Source organism: Schistocerca cancellata, chromosome 5 (genome assembly GCF_023864275.1).
Source record: "Schistocerca cancellata isolate TAMUIC-IGC-003103 chromosome 5, iqSchCanc2.1, whole genome shotgun sequence".
NCBI classification, from domain to species: Eukaryota; Metazoa; Arthropoda; class Insecta; order Orthoptera; family Acrididae; genus Schistocerca; species Schistocerca cancellata.
In genome coordinates this window covers 613734062-613761579 of record NC_064630.1, presented here as the reverse complement: position 1 = coordinate 613761579, position 27518 = coordinate 613734062, and the positions used below count along the sequence as shown (strand labels likewise).

Below are 27518 nucleotides of genomic sequence, written 5' to 3'. Positions count from 1 at the left end.
CAATCCAATAACAACCAAACCCCCAGCAGCCATTACGGCAAGGCGTAGTGCCGCCTCGCTGCCAGAGATGAAGACGTAAACAGGATGAGCACTACCTCACTTCTGCGAATCCGAGGCCCGTAAGAAGACAGGCCGTGGTGCGTATGCCATAGCATGTGATAGTGCAAGTCTTACGACTGCCAGCAGCCGTCTCTGACGGGACCGAGTAACTATTTCAGAAGAATTTAATAATTAAGTACATGCAGGCTGTCGATAGCATGGGACAAAGTTAAGACCTTTAGCGGGTACCTTTTCAAATACATACTCATTTCCCGTGGGCCCTGCACGGAACTCGGCGTTCTCGAAGTGTGGCGGCCAGGCCTCTTATTGTGACGTCTATACTTCTCGTGAGCACCGAGCGAATCACGTCTTCCGTTCACGAACTTGTTGGACTTGACCTCCAACTGACGTCGATCTCACCGCCTCGAAGGACTGTGTCTGCTATCCATGCTCAAGCAGCCTACCACTCGCTGACGGCCACGGCCTCTTGTACTTTGTCTTTGTATGAACAATCCAGCGCAATCTCAGGGACTGACCTTCAGCCAAGAACATTCTAGTTGAACGTTAGTGATCCTTTTGCAGCCAAGATCACTCTTCTGCACGTCAGTGATCGACTTTTAGACTCAAAAAGTAGTGCGGACTCACGATCCAAGAAGTTACTATTATTTTCTGTTCATTAGACTTAAAAAATACCATTGTTCCCTGCAATCTGAACACATCAGTTGTACCTTGTTGATGCCCTCTGTCACGAACTCTACACTTGTAATGTCGTGTGGATGCTGTTGAATAATAATGTCAAACAACTGAAAAATAAAATACATACTGTATTGGCTCTGAGCACTATGGGACTTAACAACTATGGTCATCAGTCCCCTAGAACTTAGAACTACTTAAACCTAACTAACCTGAGGACAGCACACAACACCCAGCCATCACGAGGCAGAGAAAATCCCTGACCCCGCCGGGAATCGAACCCGGGAACCCGGGCGTGGGAAGCGAGAACGCTACCGCACGACCACGAGATGCGGGCATACTGTATTAAGATGTCACTTGTACACAGGTTATTTCGTTTGCATACAGGCTGATACCAATGCTTATACTCAGATTGATGGTCCTGAAACAGGATCCGGAAGTTCTTGTTCAAAATGGTTCAAATGGCTCTGAGCACTATGGGACTTAACTTCTGAGGTCATCAGTCCCCTAGAAATTAGAACTACTTAAACCTAACTAACCTAAGAACGTCACACACATCCAAGCTCGAAGCAGGATTCGAACCTGCGACCGTAGCGGTCGCTGCGGTTCCAGACTGTAGCGCCTAGAACCGCTCGGCCACTCCGGCCGGCCGAAGTTCTGGTGTCATAACACTGGAACATGTGATCTTGGAAATAATCGTAAGCCGTGCTACGAACAGCAAAGATAGTCAGTGCACACTTGATTCAAATTTCAAAGAAGATTATACACAGACAGCTCAGTACATAATCTTCGTTGGACTTAAGTCATGGGATAGCGATACGCACATATAGCGGTGGCGGTAGTGTTGCGTACACATGGTATGAAAGTGCAATGTAATGTCGGAGCCATCATTTCCACTGAACTGATTCATGTGAAAAGATTTCAGTTTTCTTGAAATTCCTATGCCAAGATCATAAATTCCTCTGTCACTTCCCTCAGTTGGTGGCAAGCTTTTGAATCGTCCTGTATATTTGATTTTACACAACAATGGACCAGTAGTGTGAAAGTCCAGCTATATTTCTTTGTGGTGTAACGTGTATCATACCACAGCGTAATATGAACGTAGTGAGAATAATAATAATAACAAGAGCACAACTTTCTTTGCCTTGGCTACAACCACTGGGATAATCTTTCAGCAAACATTGCTTTATGTGTTATGGTGTCAGAAGAGTACATGTAATGGATACACTTATATTTTTTATTGGTTAAAAAGAAGACAACATATAATGTTACTATTTGGTACTATTACTGTGTGTGTGTGTGTGTGTGTGTGTGTGTGTGTGTGTGTGTGTGTGCGCTCGCACGTGCGAGCTCGCGCACGCGCTCGTGCATGTATACATCTGCCCGGAATGATAACCAGTGAAGTAAGGCAGGTATTCAGCCTCGAAGAGTGATTAGATCTTTTAACTATTTTCAACAGAAATTTATTTTACGAGTATTTTTATACAGTTCGAAAAACCTGCCGTGGAAGAAGTCACGCAGACAGATGTTAATGAACGTCACGTATGTGTGAAAAATTGCACTTGGGAGAACAACGTTTGTAAACGAAGATGTTCCTACACTATCCACTGTCGAACAAATGCGACACTGCTCTCAGGTACAGTAAGATCTCAAATAGATATAGACACAGACTGCTAATACTTTAACGTTGCGATCATTACATATACGTAAGCAAACCTTTGTTCTTTTTCTTGGCGTGCGATGGATACAAATCAACAGAGAGACAATTACATCTAACATCCATCTGTAACATATGTAAACTATCACTATGTGGAGCATTTAGACATTTAAATGCCAACGAAAATTGAGAGATAATGCCAATTATTTTTACTATTATTTATCTTTGATAACAATTAACAGCAAATTTCACAGCTCCAACAACATAAGTGTTTGCTCCTGTATATCAGGAGAATATTGCCGCTTATATATTTGCAATTCTTGTGTTTTCGGTGATGATACATCTTAATGTCAGAACCTATCCCATTATTGAGATAAGAGAATTTACAGACCCCCGTCAGAAATCAAGTCACAATGTTGCTCAAGACTTCTCACACGAGAAATCTATATTGCCCGCATCTCGTGGTCATGCGGTAGCGTTCTCGCTTCCCACGTCCGGGTTCCCGGGTTCGATTCCCGGCGGGGTCAGGGATTTTCTCTGCCTCGTGATGGCTGGGTGTTGTGTGCTGTCCTTAGGTTGGTATGGTTAAGTAGTTCTAAGTTCTAAGTTCTATGGGACTGATGACCATAGATGTTAAGTCCCATAGTGCTCAGAGGCATTTGAACCGAGAAATCTATTTACCGGTACCGAAGAAACATGCGCTTAATAGCACTAGTCAACTGAAAAGCTACTTCCGAAGTATTTAGAAACCGAGCCATTGTGCCAGCGCAACTAAAATGTTTTTCGAGTATCTCTTCATGTAGATGACGAGGTCCCATACTCCCGTACTCCAAGGAGCGTAAGGGGCGTCGCGAGAGACCAGCACGGCCGTACTACGCAAGGTCCTAGCTGAAGTGGTTTGCGATTGCCTTCCTCCGACCGTTATGGGGATGAATGATGATGATGATGAAGACAACACCCAGTCATCAGGAGGCAGGAAAAATCCTTGACCCCGCCGGGAATTGAACCAGGGACCCAGTGAGCGGGAAGCGAGAACGCTACCGCAAGACCACGTTTAAAACCTGTATCACAAGTGCAAGAAAATTAAGAACGCATTTTAGAAAATCTCCGACACTTACACGCGTATTACGTCGTCTGACATTGTGGTAACTTGGCGTACTAAATGCTGTGCTGTCTGGATATTTCCTAGTAGACTGAAACTGTACCTGTGTTCTAAGATAAAATGAAAATGACATTCATGTTTCAGACATTTGTATTACAAAAGAGTACAGTATTTCCTCAGCTGGCCTTGCTTCTTGCAAGGAGCGTTGAGCAACCTGATGGAAGGAATGTCGCTCGCCGGATACACTCCCACCAGCCTTCTGGTCGTATTGCTCGGAATGTTCGCCGGCGATGGACCTGTTCTTCAGAGCTGGATGAAATGTTACTGAGTGGCATTAAAAACCTTGTCTAGTTTTGTTATTTTGAATTAAAGAAGTTAATGCAATGCATCGGAGCTCGTTTCCGTAAAACAAAGGAAAAGCACGTCAGCTAGGCTGGCTAGCCACCTACTAGACAGAGCTGCTAAGGAATTACCATTTGGTAAAGGACATAGGTAAAAACCCAGTGAAACCTACTTCGTTTCTCAAAACAGAGACTTTTCGAATTTTGTGTGCTGGTAGGATCGTGATACTTAACAGTCCTATCCAGTAGAACTACAAATACATTTATACTCAATGTAAGTACGTAATATCTTAATCTTATTGGTTTTTAATGTAATTTTAATACGTCATCTATTTGTCAGATACAGTTTGTGTGTATATAGTATATATTTACAGTTGACTAATTTTGATCTCCATGGTCACTGATGTATGGTTCTGATGCAGACACGACGGGTTGCTGACTCATCTGCATATATCTGAAGATGATACAGTGAGATCGAAAATCGTCATACTGTAAAAACGCCAGAATTGCAAAAATGGAAAAATGTGCAAATGGGGCGGAAAATTAAAGATTATTGAAATTGTCTTAAATATCAATACATTCGTTGCCGTTTCATAATGCATATGTAGGCTACAGCGAAAACTTGTTGATTTACTCTGTAGACTGGCAGGGGTTACACGTCCAAACGTAAAGTTCTTGTCCATCATTTTGTGCCAGGAGATTCAGGGGATTATTATGAAGCGAATCAAGTCAGTTGCAGGATCTACTTCAACTGTAGGAATACTGACATAAATTTACCCGTTTTGTTCCACAGTAACAGCAACGGCTAATCTGCCGTGTTAGGATCTGTGTTTCTTTCGTAATTCAGTAAGTTTCCGGATTTATGAACCGCAGAAAATTTCTAAACTCCGATCTCAAGACTGCTATCTGAAAATGTTGTCTTATTAATTGTTGCTTTCGTTTTCATTATGTGAAATTAAGTTCAAGGTTTGCGATATAGACCTTACTTCAGTTTCATTAATGTACCTCATTAAGGAGGAAAAGTTTCATGTGGTTGTCCCAGTAAAATTAATCAAAGAGATGACTCGTAGTTTTCCAGCACGCTAATGAAAAGAAGTTGTTTTTATTGTAAAGAAAGATTAAAATGTGTGTGAATTCCTAAGGGATCAAACTGCTGAGGTGATCGGTCGCTACGCTTACACACTACTTACACCAACTTATGCTAAGAACAACGCACACATCCACGCCCGAGGGAGGACTCGAACCTCCGGCGTGAGGGCCCGCGCAGTTCGTGACATGGCGCCCTAAACCGCGCGGCCACACCGCGCGGCGTAAAGAAGGATAGGAATACAGTAATCAATCGCAATCCTATTAGTTTTTTGTCAGCGTTGCGTATCGAGATTTCAGCTATAAAAAGCCATCTTCATTTGAGTGAGTTATAATTCATCAAACTCCCACCAGTACGCCATGTCACCATACAACTTTATCGGTGTACAGGCCGAAGGAAACTGTGGCTGTTTTGTTCCTATTTTTCCTTATAGTCTCATAGAGTCGCTGCGCACAAATTTGATGATTGCGTTTATTGTCCGACACATCGTTATTATGAGGTATTCACGTCATCCGACTGCCTCCTACAGCGACCTGTAAATCCCGCAGTCGAATGTTGCTATGCCAGTACATTCAAGAAAACATACTGCCACACCTCCAAAGTGAATTGCAGTGACGCAGTCACTGCCCTGTGGAAATTTACTGCCTCACCAACACAGTTAGACCGCAATAGACCGGTGATGCTGTATTGTAACATATCACCCCGGACTACAAGTCCATTAAAAAAAAAAAAAAAAAAAAAAAAAAAAAATTTGACAATGCTGACAGGGGATACATTTCATAGCATGTTGCTACTCCTGTTCTATTTGAAGCACTAATTGATTTTCTTAATATCACAGTCAGTACTTTATATCAGTACCTTATATCTAACGCAATATGAACGCAAGCCCGCCCCGCTAGCCAACTGGGGCCGAACCTCACAATAACCCTGGGTTCGGTCTGGGGCGGTGGTGGGGTGAGTGGACTGCTGTAGCCTGTTGTGGCGTTGTGTACCACTGAGGGCTATGGCGGGGACGAAGCCTTTCCGTCGTCTCTAGGGCCCCAGTTCAATACAGTATGAATGCAGCAGTGTTGCCCTAGCTGAAGTATAAAGTATACAGCAGTTGTCAGTCTCAGCGGGATGTTTCCACTGAGAGGCCACTTTGCGAATCGACGGTCCTTCTCTCGGACTTACTCTTACTGCCCACCTTGAGTTTGGAATGGAAAATACGAAAAAAAATTAAATACGTCCACTTTTCGCGTTTACGCCATACCACACAAATTTTCTAGTTCTAACTTTATCTCCGGGAGTACGTTGTAAAACGGCTGCCTGGTGAAAATTTCAAACAACGAAGAACTGTGCGAATCATGCGATTTCTGCAGCAATAAAACTGTACAATGGTGCTGAGATTCCATTCATGACAGCATATGTAGCAGATAATGAGCGACGGAGAAGATACTAAGCTAAATTAAATCAGGTTGTGCACAGACCTAAAGGAACTGTCCTTCCCATCACCGTTGAAGTCACACAAGTTACATGGAATTCAAGGGATGATAAGGTTGATAAGGAAGTACTTTGGTAATGAAATGCCACTTATGATCATATTTGCGTGTGCTTGGGCTTCTTTTGAGGTTGAGGAGTGCAGTCTTATTTCAGTGAGACAGTAGTAGGCCCTAATGGAGCAGAGTATCATTTGTCAGAGACTTCTGTACGCGTTGCTTGTCCGTGCATACAACAACTACAATTTTAGAAAAGGGTGTCAAGTTTTGCTACAGAAAGATCAGCCAGCCCTTTCTTTAGCTGAGTGTCAGTTGCCAGACGAAATGCTTAACATATCGCGAGGAAAAAGCAGCTTAGATAATTTCGCTTCGGGAGGGAGGAGGGCAAAGTCCTAAGGCAGACCACAGTGAGTGAGCAGACCAAAATAGCTCATCTCAAGCGCTGCAATACTTACGAAGTAAATACTGCGTCACGCACCAAGTCGTGTGACCGATGAAGCAAGGAGGAGAAAAAATATATACTAGCACTGGCAGAAAGGGCGTTCCATTCCAAGGGCAGTCTACTAGTATCAAATACAGGTCTCAGTCTGAGGGAGAAGTTTCTGAGAATGTTCGTTTGCGGCATGGAATTGCACGATAGTGAATCATGGACAGTGGGAAAACGGGATCAGAAGAGAATCGAAACGTTGGAGGTATGGTACTACAGAGGAATGTTGAAACTTAAGTCGACTGATAAGGTAAGGAATGAGAAGGTCCTCCGTAAAATCGGCGAATAACGAAACATACGGAAAATACTGAGAAGAAGAAGGGACCTTATGACATTAAGAAATAACGTCTGTTCCACTATTTGGAACTGTAGAGTATGAAAACTGCAGAGGAAGATAGAGATCTGAATATGTGCATTGAGCAAATAATTGGCGACGTAGATTGCAAAGTGCTGCTCTGAAATGAAGAGGTTAGCGCAGGAGAGCAATTCGTGGCGGACTGCATCAGACCAGTCAGAAGACTCATGTGTAAAAATCAGTCCAGTCGTATTTTGAAAGGAGCACATCGCACCCTGTTGGAGAGGTCTGAAGTTCTCCACTTCACGTCTCGACGTAGATTTGTGCTCCAGAGAAACTGTATCATAAAGGCGCCAAACCTAATCTTGGTCATTCACAGTACCAATGAAACACTTCTGGTTATTTGCTGGGTAATTCTGACTACTATTATCATAAAACAAAGTTTTATGAAACTGATGATGTCATGTTAAAGATATGCTATTGCCTCATTTCCGTCACTGCAGTCTTACAGAAGCCTATGGAATTCTGACTTCAGTACAGGGTTTAACAATACCCTTAATACATGGATTATGTTATTGTTTTCCTTTATTAAAAATAAACACCAGTTACCTTAGTTGGATAGCTTCAAAGATCAAGATTCTCTGGTATTCACCATTAGTTTCGTATGCAGATATCCTAAATAACTGCATTATAGTAAAAGGACTGAATGAAATTGCACGAGAAAACTAGTCTCTTCATATGTAACGATAAATATTCATTGTGAAAGGAGATCGTTACGGTCAGAAAAGAAAAAGAAACAAAAAAAAACAGTGAAATACTACGGCGAATATCCCAGGTAGGTATCTAATCATCACTCCTATAAATTACGGAGGACCCTATAACTTGCTCGTAATTCTCAGGTCCAACACATCGTTGTGTTTAGTTAGGCGCTAAGATTTTCCCTACTAACGTTTTGAGTTGCTTCACTTACTTTTCTCACTTTATGAACAAAACACCAGCTATAATGTATTCAGCGCTGAACACAACATTACAAAGTACGTAATGTGCTTGTGGCAGGTGTATCGAGAATTATAGAGGTAGCTAGATTCTGTGCATAACTGCGAAAAGTATATAGGTTACAGGCCGATTTTATAACAATTCGGCAGAAAACAGTATGTAAGGAATCTAAACCTGCTGATTCCGTCTAGTAATAGCTTTCACTACTATTATCTAAGTGTAACTACAAAGCGATTTTTTTTTATCTCATAGGTCTGCGTGCGCACTATTATTCATCAGTAAATCCTCCACGTCCATCGTTGCTTGGGCCCAACCTCGAGACGCGTAGCAGCCGAATGGTATTAAGGGCTTTCACTATTGTGATGGAATTCTCGATGCTATGATAACCGGTTAGTAGAGAATATTTATGATTTAACAAATATCTCAGTTAACAAAGAAAAGAATAGACAGAGGAATTACAGAGATTGGATGCTCGTGAGCATTGTTTTAAATCAATGGAGAAGTCGAAAATTTGTGCCGAACTGGGACTCGAACGCGGGTCTTCTGTTAACCACTGCGCCATCCGGACACAGGGGGAAGCGCCACCGCACAGCCTGCTGTATGTCCTATGGCAGCCAATGTCTGTAATTAATTTGTATCTTAACTCATAGTGGCTTCTGGATCAACTGTGCAAGGAAATCACTACCTTGTAAAATTTTAAAAATTTCAGGTACTTATGTGATACAATTTCCCTTCAGTGATCGAGCAACACGTGTTCATCCAACATTCATATCGAAGTTAACAGCAGGAAACGGAAATGGAAAGAAGTGGCTACAGACAGAATTTGTTACAAAGACACTAAGTTACATACGAGCGCCTGGGTTACAATGGATGATTAACAAGCGGGACACACACAAAACTTCTATCCAAGAAAATTCTGTAACTTCAGAGAGGTCTTTCTCATTCCAGGTTTATAGCCCTGTTACTATGGAGAAATGGTACAAATGGCTCTAAGCACTATGAGAATTCACATCTGATATCATCAGTCCCCTAGACTTAGAACTACTTAAACGTAACAAACCTAAGGACATCAAAATCAAATGGTTCAAATGGCTCTGAGCACTATGGGACTTAACATCTGTGGTCATCAGTCCCCTGGAACTTAGAACTACTTAAACCTAACTAACCTAAGGACATCACACACATCCATGCCCGAGGCAGGATTCGAACCTGCGACCGTAGCAGCAGCGCGGTTCCGGACTGAAGCGCATAGAACCCCTCGGCCACAGCAGCCGGCAGGGAGATATGACCTACGATATATTTCCGCTTGAAAAGATAGTCTGCAGCCACGCGAAGTAACGAATAATCAAAGATGTGTTACTGAGTGCGAACGCGTCTGCAGACCGGTAATCACCTGTTGGACCAGAGCTCCCTCCTCCGCGCGACTTGACACAAGGGCGACCGCACTGCAACTGCGAGCAGATCGCACGCCTGACGGGTTTTATACCAGAAACCGCCAAGGACGCACATACGCCTGTTTCCGCGTAGATTTGGCTCATACAGAGTTCCCTTCTTCGCCACGATCATATTATCGCACTACGATTGTTTTCCGCAGTGTTACTTCGCATACACACTCGAGTACAGTTACTTATTATAGGATAATGGTTCCGCCCTTTTGCAAACATACGGTTTTTTTTTCTTTTTACCAAAGATGTTTCAGCATCTTTGTACCATAATCAGTGTGTCTGAATTTACATCGTTTGCTTTGCAGACGACAAGCTATTCAGTGCAGGGCACCATACAGTTGGTCCGGCAAAACTAGATTATGAAATATCACGATAAGAAGCAAAACGAATAAAAATTTTATTTAGGTCTCACTTTGTTAAATCAGTTACTACCTAAAATATGTTAACATTTTACACTTTTCAATAAACAAAAGCCCACTGATAATGGCACAGGGATGTTGAAACATTTTTGATTAAAAGGAAAAAACAGTGTGTTTCAAAAATGTGGAAACCATATCCTATAATCTAACTGCAAATGCGGAAAGAAAGGACAAGAGCTGCAGATCAAAAAGATGAATTCTTACTTATTTTTACGTGTGTTCCCAAACATTTGCGGGAGAAGCTGTGAGATAGTTGTGTAAACAAATCGTACCGATAACTTCGTGGTCATTCTTTATCGAAATTAAATGCTACACCTCCTGTGTACTTTATTTGTAGCAGGATTTTAATAAAAACAAATGCATAATTTCTTACTAACACATACACATAATCTTGCTGCTCGAGTTGTATTTAAGAGGAATTTTTATCAAACAACACATTTAATGTGTAAAAACACAAATATAACACGAACAGAAATTGCACAACGTCTGGTGCCTGTTTCACCTTCATTAAAAAGTGATATGCACGTGAATGTTAAACAGCTGATTAATATACGTTTTCGGCTTGCGTAGAAGCATCTGTTGTATCATTGAATTATGGAAATATCTCCGCAGGAAGGTTACAAACTGCTGACTTACAGCTCAGAACAATGATCGGGAAATTAAATAAATACTGTAACCTTATAATGGTGACATCATAACCCTTTTACAGACAGCAAGATGGATGACATTAGCAGCAGGTGCAACTCCTGGAACCGATGTAGCCAACGTTGCGGCTAGACGGCCTGTTTTACAGATAACACACGAATATTTCAGCAGCCACTTGCATATTTTGCCTTTTGTCGAACAACCAGATGTCGCCTTGAAACGATCTCGAATATTCTAATGCAGTAGCATCTCAATGTCACAGATTCCAAATGTTGAAGACTTGCATGCATTCATCACTCTGTATGCGGACATTTGTTACTGTGTGGAAAAAATGATCCAGATACAACGCATAGAACATGCAGTGGGTGACGCCACAGAACTCACGTACGTATGACGAAGCGATGTTTATGTACACGCAGTGACAGGATAAATGATGGGAAAAGGCTCCATCATCTTACCACTATATTCCGCACGTCGTTTTCAGGCATCTTGACGCTCTCCTCAATCGCTTAGATGGAAATTCCTAAGTAAAAATGATCTTCTGGATTAGGATTTTAACTCGGTTATTTGACTTTCATTAGGGACTCTTATTAAAAGTTTAACTTAAGCGCATATCGTCGCTAATCGTATGTCGTAAATTTGTGACACACACACACACAAGTCAAGCCATCAACATGGGCATCATTACTTCATTGTCTTACACACTCTTTGTAAGTAAGACTAACTGTTTTTTTTTAGGAAGGTGGGGAACTCATGACACTAAAAAAAGAAAGAATACGGAGCACATACTTTGACCCTCTGCACTTGGATATTCATCCATTCCAGCATAAAAAAGAGGGAAGATCTGACGACGCTGATGGAAAATTAATTACAGCACGGTTTTTAACCAGTGCGTGTTCTAAACTGCATTTATTTCGTGCGTCTCATCCAAATTAAATTTTCGAGTCTTGTTAAGCATGACAAACTCCCGCTCGAAATAATAACTTAGACCGTGATTTACTAAGCGACGATCATGGAAGCAATTCGAAGACATTTTTGACGTAGACGATAGTAAAACGAGACGCGTAACTAAAGGTACTAAGTAATGAATAACAATAAGTTACAGGTGTACACAACAATAGCGTTTCTACTGCTTCCATCAGTTCAGAACATCTCAAGCTTTGTACATTTTTGAAGCTGGGAAACCGTCAGAACGTTCCACCTCACGTATTACTTCCGGTGTACAGTAGTAAAATTTTTGAATCAGTGTCAGTTGGGGAAAAATAGATTTATTTACTGCTCGCTCTCTGTCTGAGCTTTAGATAAATTGTTGACAAAATTAATGAGGTAGTTAAGAAAATTCGCTCTATTACATTAGCTTTGATCATAATATTGTTAAATATTAATCCCGTTAACTGTGAATGAATATTCGTGATCATTAAAGCGTAAGTTTTATTTGTATTTCATGGCTGATATACTCTCTAACCACCTCCCAGGTTTTCATATTAGTGACGCCCTTTGTTATGTTCTCATGTTGTATAATATCTTTATAAGATAAAAAGAAGGAACAAATAAAATACAGATATACAGGTATAGATTCATAATAACTGATTATCAGTTCGTTATGGCTATTGAAAACCATTTTGTATACAGCTTCCAGGCGGTAATTCTATGGTCTGTGGTATTTTTATGAAGGCGTTCTGAAAATTAGTGCCTCCAAATTTCTTACGTGAAAACTCTTAAGGATTTTCCAATAAAACAAACGTCGTTAGGATTCTACTTCTTTATTGTTCATGCCACATGGATTGTTCGAAGGCATTACTTTTCAGCGGGCCTTCGTATTTCGAGTAGCATCTATTAATTGATGCGATCGTGATCTCTGTATCACGGACGTTCCCTACTTCCTGGTCGGTATGTAATTGCCAGTATAGTTAAATCAGTAATAGATTGTCTACATTAGTGTTTCACATGGTGTGACTTTGAGAAAGCTATTCCACTAGATGTGTACATCACTGCACGGAAGAAATATCTACAGTAATTTCATATACTATGCGTTAAAATGTGAGAAACGGCCAGCTAAAAAGGAATCAACAAATCTCTTACACTGCTTTTAGACAAAATGGAAGATTATTAACGTCTGCTACCATAGGCTATTAGGATAAAAGCTTACTCCCTGAAGATAGTACGTAGTAATTCTAATCGCTTCGGTGTATATGACCTTGATCGTGAGACGACTTCTGAAGTGGCTAAAAATTTCAAATGCTTTATTTTTAATGTCTAACTACAAGCACAGAAACTCGATATTAGCACACGTAAATTTCCCTCTGTAATCCTTCGAAAGCACGCACATCTCGCACCTGTACAACGCTGATTCTAAAATTTTACTATATCCTTCTGTATTTTATATTGAAGTCTTACGTGGCTTGTTCAAAATATTTCTGTATTTTGAATGTATACACGAGCGTTATTTCCATAGACGAAACGAAGTAAACGGAAGCTAAAATAAAGCTTGGCGTCTACTGCTGTAAGGCAATGCCTGAATATAAGTGGAAATTGTGTAACACAATGTAATAGCAAGCGTTATTTAAAAGTGAGAGTACATGAGTTACAGCAAAAGTGAAATCGATTACGTTTTTCACAAACCTTTTGACTACGATAAAAGCCTTCGTACATATATTTCATAAGTCCTACACTTGCCGAAGAAGTGGGTCTACATTGTTAATAGCAGCTGTTATAGTATTGTAGTAAGATTTTCTTCTTGTTCTGTGCATTTTGGTTTCGGTCTGTCACCTAGTTTCTTGGATTATAACTTGCCGGAATATACACTACCAGAAATGAAAATGAGTACACGACGTCGATTTTGATCCGATGACGGCACGTGCTATATGGGGTAGTAGATCTACTGATAATGGTTTCAACATCGTCCTCCGACAGATAGGGTAGCAGTATTGCTACAAGAGCGTCATCTGTGTCTACTCTTCAATAGGAAACGCTCACAGACAGAATGATCAGCGTGGTGCAGACGTGTGATGAAAGCAGGCAACCATGCCAGGGAGAAGCACTCGTGCTCCCTACAGCCAACTGAGTGAGTTTGAAAAGGGGGTAAAATTGTGTCCTTCCGAGTGCCGGGATGGATCTTTCGGAGAACTGTCACTAAAGTACGAGTATGATGTACTGCGCTAGTTGTACAAGATTGCTTGAGTCACTGGTCACGTTAACTTTCTTACAGTAGAAGACGAGGTTCTGGACGTCCTCGCAGGACAGACGCCAACAAGAATCGTTGTATCATAAGGCCAGCCGTGGCAGATCGGACAGCTACCACGCAGAGATAAGAGGCTTTTGAGCTCAGATGTCTCAATACGAACTGTTGCGAACCGGTTATTAACAGTGGAAAAATCAGCACTCACACCCCTGGCCTCTCTTGCACTAACACCACACTATTGACGTGCACACCTCGACGGTGCCATCAGAAGATCACTTGGAATGGCGTGCCGTGGTCCCCGCGATGAAAGCAGATTCTGCCTGGATGCAAGTGATGGTTGTCCGCGCGTACGACGTAGATCTGGTGAGCGGTGTTTCGTGGAGTACGTTCGTCCAAGCCACACTGGTCCACCCACAAGCCTTATGGTCTGGGGTTCAACAAGCTACAGCTGTCGTTCACCTTTGGTCTTTCTGGAGGTGATGCTAGCCAGCACTCGATACGTGCTGAATTTTGTTAGATTCTTTTACCGTTCCAGCAACAGGAAGATGATGATGTTCCAACAGGATAATGCTCGCCAGCACACTCCCTGTAGAGCCCAACATGCTCTGCAAGATGTGCAGCAACTTCCCTGGCCAACACGATCTACGGACTTTTCTCCAATCGAGAACGTTTTGGACAAGATGGGTCGATAAGTGTTTCTTGTGACGCGTCAACAACAACCCTTACAGAACTACGTGATCAGATCGAGCAGTCATGGCATAACAAATCCAACGATAGTATTCGCCATCTGTACGATCGACTGGATGCCAGAGTCAGCGTCTGCATTGCCACTCGTGGATGTTACACCACATACTAGTACGGGTGATTCAGCATGAGTCGATATCTCGTACATCAGAACCTCTTTTGCTATTGATCTGTAAATGAAACCATTTCATATAAATGGCCGGCCGGCGTGGCCGAGCCGTTCTAGGAACTACAGTCTTGAACCGCGCGCCCGCCACGGTCCTTAGGTTAGTTAGGTTTAAGCAGCTCTAAGTTCTAGGGGACTGATAACCTCAGAAGTTAAGTCCCATAGTGCTCAGAAGCATTTGAACCATTTTTCATATAAATGCGTAGACTTCCGCGGCCAGAGTCAGCCGATATAAAAGTTTTCTGGGTATGGTACCGCGTCATAATGTATAAAAATACTGCTGGAGAGAAATCAACGTTTCGGCCACGGTTGCGGTGGTCTTCTTTTGGGTCTACTGGTGCGTTCAGGCTATGCAGTGTCCTTAATATTTTGTTGTTACTGTTCACTGCACATGCCATTACGTTATAATTTAAAAGATTCAAAAATGGTTCAAATGGCTCTGAGCACTATGGGACGCAACTGCTGAGGTCATTAGTTCATTTGAGCATCACTTAGAACTTAGAACTAGTTAAATCTAACTAACCTAAGGACATCACAAACATCCATGCCCGAGGCAGGATTCGAACCTGCGACCGTAGCGGTCTTGCGGTTCGAGACTGCAGCGCCTTTAACCGCACGACCACTTCGGCCGGCCAAAAGATAGGTCGTCTCATTGGTCACTTAAGGAAGAATGAGAGGGAACTTTATTTTAATAGGTTATTGCGATGGAGGTAGAACGTGACCTCCTATGTCTATTGGCTTTTGTGTCATGTGCCTTGATTGGTGGTCACCGTCGAATGAGAAGTTGGCTGCTGTTTACCAAATGCTGGACGTCGGACGCGCGGCGGCAGTTACTCGCCGGTAGTGCTCGTGCCTCGTGTTGACAGTGCGGTCTGTTGGGCTCTGATTGTTGGCAGCCTAGATTGGGCAAGCCTGAGTCCATTCATGTTATTAGGGTGTTTAAGTATTTCGATGGCCTCTCTGATTTTGCGTTTCGTCAAAACCGGCTGCTTGGCCAACACACAGGCTTCGCTGAATTTTCTTTTCCGCAGTCTTGCTGATGTTCTGCCACTGCAGATTTGTTGTGTTGCCCTAGACAAATATAGCGCTCGTGTTCCCGAATGCGCGTTGCTGTTGGCCTGTCAGTCTCGCCTATGTATGCCTCTTCACATTCGCATTTTCCCGTGTACACACCTGCAGTGTGTAGTGCATCCACCTTGTCCTTAGTGGAACCTAGCAGGTCCTGGATACCGCGACCAGTATAGAAGACAGGCTGCACCCCAACCCGGCGAAGGTGTTTGCCCATGCAGTCAGTAACATTTTTCACATAAGGTAAGCGCACTGTTGGTTACAGTTTCTCTATTTCTTGCTTACCTTTCTTGCTTGCGTTCGTCGACAAGTCTGTGTGGATCGACTAATGGCTGTAGCCATTGGCGAGAAACGTTGTGCGTAGCCTTTTAAGCTCAGATGTGATGTTTTGTGCATCACTTAGGCGCTGCGCACGGATTGCCAAAGAACGGATGATCGAGTTCTTCTGCGCTGGGTGGTGGCAGGAATGGGTGTGCAGATACCTGTCTGTTAAATTTTAACGGAATGGCATGCGCAGTGAACAGTAACAACAAAATATAAGGGACACTGCACCAGTAGACCCAGAAGAAGGCAGCTGCAACCGTGGCCGAAACGTTGATTTCTCTCCAGCAGTAGTTTTATACACTTGCACTGTACCACGCCCAGAAAACTTTTATGTCGACGAAATCATTTCATGTACTCCGTACGCACTGTTGTAAAAATAAACCTTGAATTAACTGGAAACCTCTCGAAGAGTGTACTTATTTTCTCCCGGCACTGTATATTTATGAGAAACGAGTTGCACCTAAAGCCATGAAATGTCACGATAGTACCGGCTTTGCTAGGAAAGAAGATGGCAGACTTCTGTGCATTGGTAGAATGCTAGAGGAATGCAATCAGTCTACAGTCTATGGAGGACATTGCTTGCAAAACTTTCATATGACTCATCCCAGAATAGTGCTGAGCTATGTGTGACCTGTACCAGACAGCGCTAGGAAGGATACTGGACGTATGGGAAGATGTGCAGCACGAACAGTCACAGGTTTTTTGATCCATGGGAGAACGTGAATTAGGTGCTGGAAAAACGGAACTCGCAAATGCTTGGAGGTAGTCGCAAACTTTCCCGTGAAAATATATTTAATAAATTTCAAGGATCAACTTTATGCAATGACTTCGGGAATACACTACAACTCCCTGCGTATCGCTGCCACGGGATCGTGAAGACAAAATTGGACTAATTACAGCATGCACAGAGGGTCTTAAGTGATCGTTCTTCCCGTGCTCGATAAGTGAACGGAATAGGAAAAATTCCTAATAACTGGAGAACTGGAAGTACCTGGGTCAAGCGCTTCGCGTTTATTAGGAGAGTACGGCTGTAGATGTAGGTATAAACGTAAACCTGTACATTTCATTTCCCTGTTTCCTGTGTCTCGTATTCTTACGTCTTATTTCCTTTCCAGAGTCCTTTAAATCCAGTTTGTTTTCGTCATGGTTCGATTTAGTTCGTGCTGTTATAGTTGTCTCAGACACCGCATTGCAGTCGCACCTTTATAGATGTTATGAGTCAGCTGACCTGAGAAACATTTCTTTTAAGTTTACACTCAGCGAGTACAAACCCATATAATCGTATGTTTTTATATACACTGAAACTTGTATCGACAAGCATATTCAAAAACAGAGATATGTAAACAGGCAGAATACGACGCTGCTGGCGCAGTTGTTAGACCGGTTACTGCTGCTACAATGGCAGGTTGTCTAGATTTAAGTGAGTCTGAACGTGGTGTTAAAGTCGGCGAGCGAGAGTTGGGACATGGCACCTCCGAAGTAGCAATGAGGTGGTGATTTTCCCGTACGGCCATTTCACTACTGTTAATATCAGGAATCCGGTGAAACATCAAATCTCCGATATCCCTACGGCTGGGAAAAGATCCTGCAAGAACGATATCAACGACGACTGAAGAGAATCGTTCAACGTGGCAGAAGTGCAACCCTTCCTCAAATTGCTGCAAATTTGAATGCTGGTCCATGAACAAGTGTCAGCGTGCTAACCATTCAACGAAAACTCATCGATATGGGCTTTGGTGTACCCTTGACTACTGCACGAACTACCATTTACCCTTTGCCTAGGCCTCTCAACACCAACATTGGACTGCTGATGAATGGAAACATGTTGCCTGCTCAGAGGAACCTCGTTTCAAATTGCATAGAACGGATGGATGTGAGCGGGTACGGCGACAAGCTGTTGAATCCATGGGCCATGTGTGTCAGCAGGGGACTTTTCGAACTGGTCGAGCCACTGTATTGGTGTGGGGCTTGTACAGTTGGAGTTAGATGGGACCCCTGATATGTCTAGATACGACTCGCACAGGTAACTTGTACGTAAACATGCCGTGTAATCAGCTGCATCCATTCATGTCCATTGTGCATTCCGACGGACTTGGGCAATTCCAGCAGGACAATGCGACAACCAATAGAACTGCTTTAGAGTGACTCCAGGAACACTCTTATGATTTAAACACTTCCGCCGGCCACCAAACTCCCCAGACATGAAAATTATTGAGCATATCTGAGATGCCTTGCAACGTGCTCTTTCGGATTTATGGACAGCCCAGCAGGATTCATGGTGTCAGTTCCCTCCATCAATACTTCAAACATTAGTCGAGTCCATACCACCTCGTGTTGTGGCACTTCTGGATGCTCGCGTGGGCCCTATACGATATTTGTCAGATGTACCACTTTCTTTGGCTCTTCAGTGTATGTCGTCTCTGCTCTCGCTCGGATATGGCAGAAAGAACAGACACTATTTTAATCCTGTAGCCACTATGAATCAAGACACAAAGGCAATACCCACTGGCATTTAATTACGTGAATTCCTATGTGTCTTATATTACCTCGTAAAATGATTTCAGATAACTCCAAACCACGACCAGCAATCACAAATTCTGCAGCTTTCGTTTGAGGTGTAACAGTAGTCTGTCACCTCTTCTCTTGGACAAACAGTTTGGTCTTTATTAATTAGTAATCGACCTACATTTCTTTACTATCTTCCTTTTGCATTTTTTACAGTAGTAATAGATTTTATTTAGGTAAGTAAAATTTTTGATAGAGAAGCGCTTATTTTTTATTTGGCACTAGTATTAAGTTGAGTGTACTAGACGTGATTTAATATTGATGCGGACGTGTAATTTCTGGTAAAAGTGCTCCACCAGAAATTAAATAAAAATTCATGGCCCGAAACGTAGAGAAGTTAGATAAAAGCAACTTTCGAAGTGCCATACTTTCTGGTCCACTTTTACGCTGCCAGCCTGCTCGGCTTTTTCGACCTTCTCGACGTCAGGAAGTGGAACAACAGCAGCGCGCGCAGACCGGTGGCCTTTCCATTTCATATCTGGCTGCACGGCGCGCCTGCATTGTTCCGGTTTACTCGCGGGACCGGCGAATGGAGTGCTGGCCGAGAGAGAGCCGAGCACCCTGTCATCAGGCGAGATGCAGACGCAGAACTTTTGGTCATCACCGAGTTTCACTGCTGAGCTGTCACGCAAGTATCATGAGTAGGTTACAGTCAATTACTGTTTCGTATCAGAGAGTACGTATGTTTGAAAATCGACAGTCGTGTAAGCTACAGTCGTGTATGTTGGTATCTCAAAACATAATGACAGTCCAACAAAAAGTAAACCAGAGAAATTTTAACACAGTGAACTAAGGGCTGTATCACAGGAGCCTCTAAAGTGGAAATGTTGTTTTCTTTATTCGGTCTGTAGACCCCAAACTCTTCCCGCCACAAGATCTTCCAACCAGCAGAGGTTTTATGCGAATAACTATCAATTAACACTAAATACTTAAGCTGATGGAGTTTCTCAGAGATTTTCACATTACGGGGTCAAACCCTAAAACTTTTATGCTGTTGCCTCTCGATTCTGTTCTTGTGGTTCATCTTAAAATTATGGTGTTCATAAAAATGAAAAACTGTCCGTGGGTAATAACCCTAAGGGACTGTTTTAGCACCATTACTGTGCACGATATGCATAAGTGACGTAGGATACCTGCCGATGACGTTGTTATACAGGGCGTAACTACCTTGCCTTTACAGACTTTTAATGGATTATAGTGGGGACCAAGACGGTTAAAGTTAGCGAAGGAATTAACAACCAGGAACGTACTGAATTCCCACTACGTGTAGAACAGATAACGCACATTGCTCTGTGACTCCTGCTGCTTCTCTTCTAGGTTTTTCACCTGCCTCGAGATGAATGGGTGTTTGTGTTGTCCTCATCATTTCATCATCATCCAGGAAAGTGGCGAAATTGGACTGAGCAAAGGTTGGGAAATTGTACGGGCGCTGATAACCACGCAGTTGAGCGCCCCACAAACCAAACATCATCATCATCATCATCTTCTGGGTTCGCTTACAAGCAGGGCTCCATGTGCCGACCACACAGATACGATACCTCCATACCATATTCTGGTACACGCTATCACTGATCCCTGTACCTTCAGCATTGGTCGTAGCCACAACCCACGCTAGAAGGTCTTCTTTGGATGCCTCAGAGGTCTTGCCCGTCAAGGATTTCATGTGACCCCGCACATAGTAGTCTAGCAGGTTTAAGTCGGGAAAACTTGCAGGTCAAGTAATTGGGCCACTACGACCCATTCACTGTTGCCCAAGTTGTTGGTCAAGATGATCTCCGACAGCACGTGAAAAATGACGTGGTGCGCCATCGTGCTGAAATATATTTTGACACACATGCTGTGGCACATCTTCCAAGAGCCCTTGCACTATGCTGTGAAAGAATCATAAGTACCCATCAGATGTTTTAAATGTAGATACGGCCCAATCACACGTCCATCCAGCAACCTGGCACAAATGTTTAGACCGTATTGCTCTTGGATCTAATTGGGGTTGGGTGGTGGAGGGGCGCCATATGCAGTTTTTTATCAGCCTACACGCCGCTGTTGTGGAAACTGGTAACACCTTCCCTGGTGGACACATGAGAAGGACTCGCCAAGGAAAGTCGGGCTCGGAGAAAGATCCACCTGCACAAGTGGGCTCATGATGCAAAGTCCTGTGGCTGCATTGTCTGCACCTCCTGAGGGTTGTCTGGGTGTTGCCGCTGCTCATGCGGAACATGCTAGACAGTCTGGTGAACCATATTCACTCTACTTGCTATGCTGCTGGTACTTATCGTCGCGTCCTCTTCCACAGCATGGAGTACAGCCTCTTCAGACTCAGGTGTAACGTGCAACAATGGAGCACCACAGTCTGCCCCCCTGGTGGTGAATGCACAGGTTTCCGAGTGCCCATGGCACACTGTAGCAAAGAGGGAATGTGGAGGTGTCTGACACTGTGGAAAATGCTCCGCATACAACCGACTGGCTACCTTTCCACTGCACTGCGCTTCTCCGTTCAACAAAGTCATGTCGCCGTATTCCGCAAACATGTTTTCCTCATGGTCAACAGCAACACACTGAAAATGAAATGTAGCTAAAGCTTGCATTCGGCGCTGCAGTGATTACTAATGTACAGTGGTATTGTATGAACAAAGACCACATTCGCCCGCATCTCGCGGTCGTGCGGTAGCATTCTCGCTTCCCACGCCCGGGTTCCCGGGTTCGATTCCCGGCGGGGTCAGGGATTTTATCTGCCTCGTGATGGCTGGGTGTTGTGTGATGTCCTTAGGTTAGTTAGGTTTAAGTAGATCTAAGTTCTAGGGGACTGATGACCATAGATGTTAAGTCCCATAGTGCTCAGAGCCAAAGACCACATTCATAATGGCATGTAAAAATTTCTCTTCGCGAAACACAACCCAACCGAATGGAATGTGAAGAAATCCGTAGTGGACATGTAAGATTAGGTGATAGATGAATGACGTCCCTAATACATAGTCAACTGCACCAAAAATGCTGGAAATTTGAACGTTTATTTTGTTACTTGCAAGGGAAGCCCCCTCAATTTAGTAATATGGCCTAGTGGATAGCCCGTCAAAAACTGAACGTAAATCAAGCATGAAAACAGGAAAAAGGTGTACTGAACTATGAGAAAAAAGCAAAATGGAAACAATGAACGGCCCAAGCTCAAGATATGCAACATAAAGCACATTGTAGGAACGTCGGCGTCGTGGTTTTGTGTTTATGTTGTTGGGTTACGAAGGGGCAGATCCGTGTTACAAGTCTGTCTCCAAGCCTATTTTTTTCACAAAGTTTTGAGCTGTCCGCCCGGTCATTCACGTGCCTGCTCGCTGTATTCAAATATGTGTCTGCGTCAAGGTGTAACGTCCGTTTGCAACAGCGGAAATGTAAGGAAGGGACGACCAGACATACGGAACTCCTATTTGTTCTACACAAGTACGATGCGTTATGACTCTCACGTTCCGATTTGAAAACTACCACTTTCGAATTCCTTTGTTGTAACATAGTTTACACTCGTTTGTTTGCTGTTTTCATTTCTGTGAGAGATCTACGACGCATCTCATCTGCTCTCACTATTCATCACATTTACTTGCTAGAGTAATATATACTTACCACAAGACTCATATTCTACAGGCAGTGTGTAGTATAATAATTGACAGGACTAAAGAATTAGAACACACACACAGTGACCGGACGGACAGTTCATAACTTTGTGAAAAAAATGGAGCTTGAGGGAGATTAGACACACATATCTCCCCCTTCGTACTCCAATACCACGACCGCAAAACCACAACGCCGTCGTTACCGCGGCGCTCGATGCTGCTTATCGTGAGCTTCGACCGTTTACTCATTCGATTTTTCATAAGTCAGTACACCGTCCTCCTGTTTTGACGCATGATCCGTGTTCAGTTTTTGACGGGTCATCCACTGGGTCATCTTACCACTAAATATAAGGGGGGATCGATGGGAAATTTCCCTTGTTAGCGTGTAGCAGGAGAACGGTACGTTTCTGGACATGAGTTCCTATGCAGAAATTACTTGGTTGTCTTAGTCCCCATTACAAGTCCTCGAGGTCTGCAAAAGGAACTTAGTTACACCATTTGTACAGAGAAGTCACAGCGCTAGTGAAATGTCGTAAGAACTGAAAAGGATCAACGTCTGATGCAGGGATCAGCATCTACAACCACGCCTACACCCCGCAAATCACATTGTGGTGCTTTGTGTACCACTATAACACAGGCAGACCTCCCTCCCCCCCCCCCCCCCCCCATTTCCTCTTCCAGTTGCCAATGATGCATCGCAAACAAATGTAACGTGCTGTGTATAAATACACTACTGACCATTAAAATTGCTACACCAAGAAGGAATGCAGATGATAAACGGCTATTCATTGGACAAATATATTATACTAGAACTGACATGTGATTACATTTTCACGCAATTTGGGTGCATAGATCCTGAGAAATAAGTGCTCATAACAACCACCTTAGGCCGTAATAACGGCCTTGATAGGCCTGGCCATTGAGTCAAACAGAGCTTGGGTGGCGTGTACAGGTACAGCTGCCCATGCTTCGACACGGTACCACAGTTCGTCAAGAGTAGTGACTGGCGTATTGTGATGAGCCAGTTGCTCGGCCACCATTTACCAGACGTTTTCAATTGGTGAGAGATCTGGAGAATGTGCCGGCCAGGGCAGCAGTCGAACATTTTCTGTATCCAGAATGGCCCGTACAGGACCTGCAACATGCGGTCGTGCATTATCTTACTGAAATGTAGGGTTTCGCAGGGATCGAATGAAGGGTAGAGCTACGGGTCGTAACACATCTGAAATGTAACGTCCACTGTTCAAAGTGCCGTCAGTGCGAACAAGAAGTGACCGAGACGTGTAACCAGTGGCACCCAATACCATCAAGCCGGGTGATACGCCAGTATGGCGATGACAAATACACGCTTCCAATGTGCGTTCACCGCGATGTCGCCAAACACGGATGCGACCATCATGATGCTATTAACAGAAGCTGGATTCATCCGAAAAAATGAAGTTTTGCCATTCATGCACCCAGGTTCGTCGTTGAGTACACCATCGCAGGCGCTCCTGTCTGTGATGCAGCGTCAAGGGTAACCGCAGCCATGGTCTCCGAGCTGATAGTCCATGCTGCTGCAAACGTTGTCGAACTGTTCGTGCAGGTGGTTGTTGTCTTGCGAACGTCCCCATCTGTTGACTCAGGGATCGAGACGTGGCTGCACTATCCGTTACAGGCATGCGGATAAGATGCCTGTCATCCCGACTGCTAGTGATACGAGGCCGTTGGGGTCCAGCACGGCGTTCCGTATTACCCTCCTGAACCCACCGATTCCATATTGTGCTAACCGTCATTGGATCACGACCAACGTGAGCAGCAATGTCGCGATACGATAAACGGCAATCGCGATAGGCTACAATCCGACCTTTATCAAAGTCGGAAATGTGATGGTACGCATTTCTCCTCCTTACACGAGGCATCACAACTACGTTTCACTAGGCCACGGCGGTGAACTGCTGTTTATGTATGAGAAATCGGTTGGAAACTTTCCTCATGTGAGCACGTTGTAGGTGTCGCCACCGGCGCCAACCTCGTGTGAATGCTCTGAAAAGCCAATCATTTCCATATCACAGGATCTTCTTCCTGTCGGTTAAATTACGTCTCTGTAGCACGTCATCTTCGTGGTGTAGCAATTGTAATGGCCAGTAGTGTATATCTTCAGTTCAAAAAGTCCCAAGACTGAAGTCATTTCTGGAGTACAAGCGATGTCAGCTCAGTAAGTAAGTTGATAGCTTGAACTAACAACTCTAAACAACAGACGTGCATTCGCTCGGTCGGTTGTGAGCAGGAAGTGTTAAGTGGTGGGTGTGCAGCCATAGTGTGTTAACAGTATCGTGTCGTAAATCGTGAATTTCCAAATCACGTGTTCAAGATATTCAACAGAATGGTTTTAAGAAGAGAAAAGTATGTACAAAAATGTCCCGGATATCTTGACTTCCGAGCAAAAACCACGACATTTGTACGCCTTCTACGGCTTGATTCAAATGCAAAATTCGGGAACTTCTTTTACGGACAGAATAATTGTCGTGAACCGACGAAACTACTTTCGTTTGGCCATAGCAGTGGATTCTTTGACTTCTGTAGGAGAATGCTCATCAAACGAGAACACCTGAAATATTATTTCATTTTATTACATTAATGAATAAAAGATTTACTTAGCTTTGACACACTTCTTGGCCACAGGATTGTGGCATAATTTACAACTCTCATTGACTATGAAGCATCACTTGATGCACTAAGTAACACGCTGTCCACTTTTCACACAATGTTCAGCATTTACAACAGCATATTTTCATCTAAAACTTTAACAGCTTGTTGGTCCTACAACACGTTGTTTACTGCTGTGGCTGAGGTCTCGAATCGGGCTGAGCGTTGCGGAAAGGGGAGATGTGGTCTTCCGGAGCGCCTCCCATATGTCGTTGCGTATTGCAGCGAGCCCTCACTAATGCCTACATCTACATCGATACTCTGCAAATCACATTTAAGTGCCTGACAGAGGGTTCATCGAACCACCTTCACATGTTTCTATTATTCCAATCTCGTATAGCGTACGGAAAGAATGAACACCTATATCTTTCTGTACGAGCTATGGTGATCGTTCCTCCCTATGTAAGTCGGTGTCAACAAAATATTTTCGCATTCGGAGAAGAAAGTTGGTAATTGGAATTTCGTGAGAAGATTCCGTCGCAACGAAAAACGCCTATCTTTTAATGAAGTCCATCTCAAATCCTGTATCATTTCTGTGACACTCTCTCCCATATTTCGCGATAATAGAAAATGTGCTGCCTTTCTTTGAACTTTTTCGATGTATTCCGTCAGTCCTATCTGGTAAGGATCCCATTCCGCGCAGCAGTATTCTACAATAGGACGGACAAGCGTAGTGAAGGCAGTCTCCTTAGTCGGTCTGCTACATTTTTTTGTGTCCTGTCAATAAAACGCAGTGTTTGGTTAGCCTTCCCCACAACAATTTCTATGTGTTCCTTCCAATTTAAGTTGTTTGTAATTGTAATACCTAGGTATGTAGTTGAATTTACGGCTTTTAGATTGGACTTATTTATCGTGTAACCGAAGTTTAACGAGTTCCTGTTAGCACTCATTGATTGTTTCTTGCCACTAACATACTTCACATACGATGAGAATCTCTTTGGATTTTCTGCCAGGTTTCGAGACAAAGTTTCGTTATTGAAACTGTTATAGGCATCTCGCATTGAAGTCCGCGCTAATTTTAGAGCTTCTGTAAAAGATCGCCAATCTTGGGGATTTTGCGCCCGTTTAAATTTGGTATATATGTTTAGTTGTTTCTGCAACAGTGTTCTAACTCGTTTTGTGTACCAAGGAGGAGCAGCTCCGTCGTTTGTTAATTTATTTGGTATAAATCTCTCAACTGCTGCCGATACTATTTCTTTGAATTTAAGGCCATCTGGTCTACACTTATATTATTAATTTGGAATGAGTGGAGATTGTCTCTCAGGAAGGCGTCAACTGAATTTTTATCTGCTTTTTTGAATAGGTATATTTTTCGCTTATTTTTCGAGGATTTGTGGATTAAAATATTGAATCTTGCTACGACAACCCTGTGTTCACTAATCCCTGAATCGGTTTTGATGCTCGTTATTAAATACTCAGGATTATTTGTTGCTAAGAGGTCATGGGTATGTCTGGGTATTGATTAGTGATGATTGGTGTGCCACAGCGACCTCTGAACGATACCCCAATAATCACCGGTGACGAGACTTTGTGTTATCGACATAAATCTACCACAAAACGTTAAAGTGCAGAAATTGATATGAAGGCTCTCCCTTTGACGACATTTCCGACATTAAAGCCAATGGGACGCTCGAGCTGAACACGCAAAATAAGTCACTTTCTGATAGCTCACATAGTTGTATGAAAGTTCTGTGCGGTGTTCTCAAGTAAGAGGAGGCTACGTAGGACACCTGATGCATTAAAACCACCATCTTAACTTTTTGCAACTTTTTTTATTAATACAGCCTCGAAATTTTAGGATTGATGGCGTAGGTGGATAGACCAGCCATTTTGTAATTGCACAATTGACAGAAAAACAGGAAAATATCTCAAGAGGAGCAGCGCCTTTCGTCAACGGTTCGCTTGGTAAGTGTGAAAGCGGTACACAGATTCTCATCGGATTCCAGTGGCAGATACTACGAGAGAGGCGTTGAGCATCCCGGTGCAGCTAATTGTTAAATTTCTGGGAATTACATTCCTGGATACGTCAATCAATGTACTGCTTCCTCTTATGTACACAGTATGTCGTATATTGCGTGAAAGACCACGAAGGTGAAATTAGGAAGATTCGAGTTCGGTGTGTGTATGAAGTCCTAAGGGACTTCAACTGCTGAGGTCATCGGTCCCTAGCCTTACACACTACTTAAACTAATTTATGCTAAGAACAGCATACACACACACACACACACACACACACACACACATACACATGCCAGAGGAGGACTCGAACCTCAGGCGGGAGGAGCCGCGCAATCTGTGATATGGCGCCTTGACCACGCCGCCATTCCGCGTGGCATTCGAGTTCACACGCAGGCTTATCAACAGTCGTTTTTCCCTTGCATCATTCGCAACTGGAATAGGAAATGGGGGGAGGGGGGGTGTCTGCCTGTATTATAGTGGTACACAAAGAAACTAACATTAATGTGACTTGCGGGGTGTGGACGTGATTGTAGATGTATT

General features: G+C 43.3%; 1 protein-coding gene across 1 annotated transcript in view; it reads right to left on the bottom strand.

Moving 5' to 3' along the window:
- Positions 1-9624, bottom strand: part of LOC126188115 (alpha-tocopherol transfer protein-like) — a 76082-nt gene extending 66458 nt beyond the window's left edge. The window contains exon 1 of the mRNA XM_049929587.1: positions 9569-9624. The gene's annotated coding sequence lies outside the window, so the exon portion shown is untranslated. The remainder of the gene's footprint in view (positions 1-9568) is intronic.
- Between the last annotated feature and the right edge of the window lie 17894 nt (positions 9625-27518).